Source organism: Vombatus ursinus, unplaced genomic scaffold, assembly GCF_900497805.2.
Source record: "Vombatus ursinus unplaced genomic scaffold, bare-nosed wombat genome assembly UNPS02014852.1, whole genome shotgun sequence".
Lineage (NCBI taxonomy): Eukaryota > Metazoa > Chordata > Mammalia > Diprotodontia > Vombatidae > Vombatus > Vombatus ursinus.
The window spans coordinates 12,009,976-12,016,770 of record NW_020954630.1 but is presented as its reverse complement, the minus strand read 5'-3'; the positions used below and the strand labels follow the sequence as shown (position 1 = coordinate 12,016,770).

General features: G+C 38.9%; 1 long non-coding RNA gene across 1 annotated transcript in view; it reads left to right on the top strand.

Moving 5' to 3' along the window:
• The window catches only part of LOC114027072, a 34,272-nt gene extending 27,694 nt beyond the window's left edge, over positions 1-6,578 (top strand). Inside the window, exons 3-4 of the long non-coding RNA XR_003567206.1 lie at positions 5,877-5,944; positions 6,352-6,578. This is a non-coding gene — a long non-coding RNA (uncharacterized LOC114027072). The remainder of the gene's footprint in view (positions 1-5,876; positions 5,945-6,351) is intronic.
• Positions 6,579-6,795: the final 217 nt, after the last annotated feature.

Here is a 6,795-nt window from a genome sequence, read left to right as displayed (position 1 = left end):
CACACACACACACACACACACACACACACACACACACACACACACACGGAGGAAGAATAGGCATTCTGGGAAGGAGCTTATAGAATGGAGTGAATCTTGCCTAGTGCTTTCCTAAAATAATATTGCAGGAGACGCAGTCACCAGTCAGGAGGACAGAAGTTCCTCCAGTACATGGTTTCTGGTGTGGTTTATGAGGCCAACTAACCAACAGTCAGCAAACAAGAATTTTTAAGCACTTACGTGGCAGGCACTGTGCTAAGCCAGTAAATCAACAGAAACATATAAAAAACAATCTTGGAGAGGAAGACACTAGGAACTAGGGAGAATAGGAAGGTCCTCCTGTAGAAAATGGGACTCAGTGCCTGGGAAGGATGGAAAGTAGAGTAACAAGCTATATGCTGAACCAATATTATCAAAGGGGTGAAGGGTGTGTGTGTGTGTGTGTGTGTGTGTGTGTATGTGTGTGTGTGTGTGTGTGTGTGTGTGTGTGTGTGTGTGTGTATAGGTCAATTGGAGTTGATGGCCAAAGAGGAAAGCAGTGTTTAGGAGTCTTGATGGGACATGGGACCTAAAAGGGAAAACTTGATAGGAATGGTGATGTCAATCTCATCAAATGGGGAAATTTGTATTTTATACTAAAAGCAATAGGGAGTCACCGGAGTTTTATAAGGAAGCTAGGTGGTGCAGTGGATAGACTGCTGGGCCTAGAGGCAGGAAGACTCTTTAGTGAGTTCAAATCTGACCTCAGACACTTACTAGCTGTGTGACCCTGGGCAAGTCATTTAACCCTGTTTGCCTCTGCTCCTCATCTGTAAAATGAGCCGGAGAAGCAAATGACAAACCACTCCAGTATTTTTGTCAAGAAAACATCAAATGGGGCTCAGGAAGAGTCAGACATGACTGAAAAATGACTCAACAATAGCAAAGAGTTTTGTGAGCAGGGGAATGACACGGTCACATCTGTGCTTTAGCAATATCATTTTGGTAGCCAAGATTGGATTGGATGGGGGAAAAGCCTAGAGCCAGCAAGACCGATTTGGATTTGATTCTGTTCTCTTCTTTCTTTCCTGTTCTCCAAATGACGTAATATTGTAAACAGCACTTAACACAGTGCTGGGCATACAACAGCCATCTTATAAATGCTTACTCTCTTCCCTTTCTTTTACTCTTCCTGCCACAACTGTATGAATAAACAGTAAGGGGCCACTTGGGTCAAATGTCTTGTCTATATCGCAATCAGTAAGCATTTATTGAGTGCCAACTGCATACAAAGAACTGTACTCTACTGTTGTGTGTGGTGGAAAGGGGGAAATGAAAAGATCAGGACATGATGTCTTCCCTCAAGGAGCTTACAATATAATTTGAGAGAGAATATATATATATATATATATATATATATATACACACACACACACATATGTATGTATATATACATACATACATACATATACTCTCAAATTATATTGTATATATACATACTGATTATGTATATATACAATATGTATATACATGTACATATATACATACATATACATCTATCTATTTATCTATATATATGTAGTTTATGATTAAGTGCCAAATGAATGGCATGAACAGGAAGTACTAGAGGAATACAAAGAAGAGAAATATAATCCCTAGACATTTACAAACTCAGTTTTAGGCTGAGGTAGTCCCAAAGTAACCCTCTTGTTATTTGATCATAATATTTCCTACTGTGCTTTAGCTTGTTATATAGACTAGCAAAATTCCTGAGGAAAAAGAGAATTTTTGCTGTTGTTCAGTTGTTTTTCAGTCATGTCTGACTGTTCATGGCCCTATTTGGGGTTTTCTTGGCAAAGATACTGGAGTGGTTTGCCATTTCCTTCTCCAGTTCATCTTACAGATGAGGAAACTGAGGCAAACAGATTCAAATGACTTGCCTAGAGTCACACAGCTAGTAAAGATCTGAGGATGGATTTGAACTCTGGAAGATGAGTCCTCCTGACTTCAGGCCTGGGAGTCTATTTATGCACCACCTAACTGTTCATAGGAAAAGAGAATACTTTGGGTTAAAAGCGAAGACCATGATTGATGGAGTGAACAGAGAACCGGATTTGAAGTCAGAGTACCTTGTATTTATATCTTTGTTTTCCTACCTTAGGAAAGTCATTTCTCTTCTCTGTACCTCAATTTCCTTATATATAAACAGGTTAGACTAGATAAAGTCTAAGGACTTAGGACCATATAGAAACAAATTTCACTGAAAGGAAACTTAGAAGCCATCCAGATCAATCGAAATCCAATAAATAAAATTCAAAAACTACAGCATATCCACTGAGTGTTCATTCAAGATCTCCTTGAACTTCTTCAATGAGGGAGAAACCATTATCCCCTTAGCAGCACATTCTACTTCTGAGTAGCTGGTTAGGAAGATTTTTTTTTCCCTTTAACATCCAGTTCGAAATGGTCTCTTTACAAGGCCTACTCATTGATCCTAGTTTTACCCTCTGGGCTGAACAAGCCTAATCCTTCTACCTGACAAGCCTTCAAATACTTTTGTGACAGGGGTGGTAGTGGTGGTGGTGAGTGCTATCTGTACCACTAAAAGGTATACTTAACAAAGAATGTAACTATTCCTAGCTTATTCCTTTGATTTCTGACATTCTAGAAAGCTGCAGGCTATCATATGATCTGTCAAAGGCTCAATCAGCTGAGGGGATTGTAGGAATATTGTTTGACCACCAGATAGATAGTCTCCCGTCACCTCTGAGTAACCTACTTACCCCTGTCACTCCGACTCCTTACCATTCCCCATCTCCCAAATGGGGACTAAATCAGTTCAGTGAAAGTCTCTAGCAGTATGATAGGAAATATCATACCTAAAACTACCCAGACATTCACTTTCTCTTCAACTCATTGAGCCACTATCTCCATGGGCAGGATTCAGCCCCTCACCGAGACCCTACTAACTATAAAATATTCAGCAATTCAATTTTAATGAATTTAATGAATAAACCATGTGGTTTATTAATAATCATGCAGCATAGAAAAACTCATCAAATAATAAAAAAATTTTGTTGTTAGGTTTTTTTCAGTTGTGTCCTACCAAATTTCTGGATCAAAGGAAGATAGAAGGGATCAATGATTATACGAATGGAAACAATATAAATTTTTTTTAGTAAGTTCTACGTGGAAGGAGAAAGAAACCTCTAGTCCTAAGACATACTACTTGATATTTATATAGGATAATAAGATTCACAAAGCACTTCACAATAACCTTTTGATATAGGTTCTACTATTCTCACCCCCATTTTATAGATGAGGTAAGTGATACTCAAAGAAGTCCAGTGACTTATCCATGCTCATACCAGAGGCAAGATTCAAACCAAGATTTCTCCTGAATCTAAGTCCAGAAGTCTTTTTACCATCCCATATTTCCTCTTACAAGGTCTAAAGAAAATTCTGATTGTCTTTGTGTGACCTGGTCACACCTGGTGTGTGATATATAGGATCTGATCCTATATCATTTACATTAAGGCAACCTCCACAGAACATGGTGGATGTGATTATTTTGGACACCTCAGAGGTAGCTTCAGTTTGCCATGGCCTCTACCGGCTGTTGATATGACTTCAAAGAGAACATACTGACAAACAGCTGATTTAATGACTGTGTGTAAGCATAGCCCAAGTTTCAGAAGACTCATCAATCACATCATTAGCCCACATTGTTGAATCACAAAAAATCCCCCTTTCTTTCTGGATTCTACTTCCTCCCCCACCCCTCCATCTCTTTCCTTTAGAAAATCTCAAGAAAAGCAAATCAGAAATGTGAGTATATGGAAGCAAAGAAACCACAGCAAAGAGAAACATGAAGCCTCACAAGGCCAAAGCGTAATACTCCTGCTCATTCTAGGTGACCAGAGGAAAAAGTGGCAAACCGAGAGTATTATTCAAAATGGGGAAGACCATTAAACTGCTTCTTTATGGGGAGAGGAGGGGATTTCTCAGGGGAGTCTTTTCCATTTAATTCTTGGATTAATTGTTTCTAATAATAAGTGAGTGTGTTTAATATGCTGCCCAATCGTTTAAACAAATGTATTGCCACTTCAATATGTTCATTACATCTCCTCCACTCATGAAACTGTGTGCATCTAATAACTAATCAGGATGATTGTCAGATTCCCTGAAAAGAGAACGCACTCTATAGATGAAGCTATTTAAAACTGCATGTACCACTAGCAGCGCTGAATGATTTAAAGAGACTCATGGTGAGGGGGGTGGGGAATGTCTGGGAATAGAGCCCCAGCAATTCTTGCCCTGAACGGCAACCAGATATTTTCATGATAAACAAATGATTTCATGGTAATAAGATCAGGGATTCCGGATGAAGTAATTTCTATTCCCACCACCTTTTGACATCCCTTCTAATTCTATGTAATCTAAGAAAAGCCAAACAATAATGATTCTATTGAATCATTATACAAGTTCTCTGTGAGGGCCTCCCAGATTCTCATCCCATTCCTAGGATGAGACCATTCTTCAAAATTCCGCTCCAGGGACACCTCCTCTAAGAAGTTTTAATAGATTGACTACTCCAATTCACACTGATTCATTCCTAACTTTCCATTATATTTATGACCTATATCACAAATCCCAGCACCCAGTTAGGGATTGTCTTGTACTGTCTTTTAATTGTTAGAGGCCTTTAGGTGACGTAGTAGACAGAATGTTGGGCCTGTATCAGGAAGACCAGAGTTCAATTTTGACCTCAGAGACTCACAAGCTACGTGGCCCTGGCTAAGTCACTTAACCTCTGTTTGCCTCAGTTTCCTCAGCTTTAAAATGGAGATAATAACAGTATCTACCTCCCAGGGTTGCTGTGAGGATTGAATGAGATAATATTTGTAAAATCACTTAGCCCAGTGCTTTTCAGATGGAAGGAATTTAATAAATGCACATTTACTTTCTTCCTTTCTTCATGTATTTTGAGTCTTCATTTATTCATAAGTATTTATTTAGCATCTACTGTGTGCACCTGAATTTACTTCATCTTTATTAATTCATACTAGGCTGGGCATACAAAACCCAAAACAGAATACTCCCTGCCCTCAGGGAGCTTACAATAAATTAGTGGTGGTTGTGGTGATGGTAGGGATAACATGCATGTTACTAAGCAAATATTAAGTAAATTTGGGGGAGGGGAGGACACTCACAAGTGTGTACGTCTTCCATAAAAAGCGGCACTGGATGTGTTCTTCGAAGGAAGTTTAGGTTACTTTAGGTCAGGAACTAAATTATATCCCTCTTTAAGTCAGAGCACCTTATCTCAGTGCTGGGTACACAGGAAATATTTAGCCAGTAGTTGCTGAATTGTATCAAATTGAATCCTCGTAGTGAAGGGGATGAGCAGTCTCTTGTCTTAGGAATAGCACTTTGACAGTGGGTGTATAGATGGCCTCTGACGAGCAGGAAGAGCTACTAGCATCTGACTTCTTGCCACACCAAACCACACACTCCCTTCCCACTCACAGAATGGGCAATGGTTCTCCTTCTTGGCTAAACAGTGTAACATGGCAGTATCACAGTGTAACATAGTGTAACATAGTTAGATCTCACCTTTTATGGAAGGGAGAAAGCTGAAGTTGTGGAGGGATGCTAGGATAAGGAATAAGGGACATTAGATACAATGATACCATTTCTGCATGTAAACAAACAAAAAAATTACAAACACTGAGGGTTCATCCACATAATTTTTAACAAAAAGTAGAGGGTTAAACATGGACAATATGTCTATTCAATGGCAAACATCTGGATAGAAACATAAATTGTGTGTGTCTTATGTTTGCCATTATATAGGTAAAACATCTGGATTTTTCTGTTTTCATTTGCATGATCAGCATCCCATAGACACAGCCTGAGTACCTTGACCTCACCTCCTGTAAGACATGAAAAGGTAGCATTGAAGGTAAGAATGTTAATTAATTACCATTTAATAATTTGCTAAAAAGGAAGGAAAGTAGACCCAAACCACTACATAGAAATGTTAATATTAATGAGTTTAAATGGGAGATTTGCCAAAAAAAAAGGAAAAAAAAGAATTAAAGTATATATATATCCTTCTAGAAAACTTTTCCTAGCTTGCTTGAGTTGTTCCATTATTATTCCCTGCCTAAAAAAACGCTGTGCTTTCCACATTTTCTTAAAATAGTCCATTTGATCTTGTGGTTATAATGACACCTTTTCCCCTGTCATTTCAACATTGAGATATATCTATATCTATATATATATGGGTGTATGTGTGTGGGTATGTGTATGTGCATCTCTCTCTATATATTTAGGAACAGATTAATTATTTTTGCATTATCTTCACAGAGTTATTTTGCAATTCTCAGTGAGATAATTGGATTAGAGATGAAAAACTGAAAGGAACCTTGGGCATCTTTAAGTCCAACACCTTCATCTTACGACTGAAGAAACTGAATCCTTAAGACTCACGCAAGGTCACACAGCTAGAAATGGGATCTCGTAGATCATTTTACTTTTGTGGTGAGGAGATTGGGGTTAAGTGACTTGCCCAGAGTCACACAGCTAGTGAATGTTATGTGTCTGAGGCCGGATTTGAACTTAGGTCCTCCTGGTTCCAGGGCCGGTGCTCTATCCTCTGCACCAACTAGCTGCCTCACGTAGATCATTTTTAATGAGGGAACTGAGGCTGAGAGGGGTGTAATGACTGAGTCAGGATTTGAACTCGGGTCTTCTGATTCTTGGCCCAATATTCTATTCACCATGTCATCTAGTTGCTTCAACCAGTGTAGT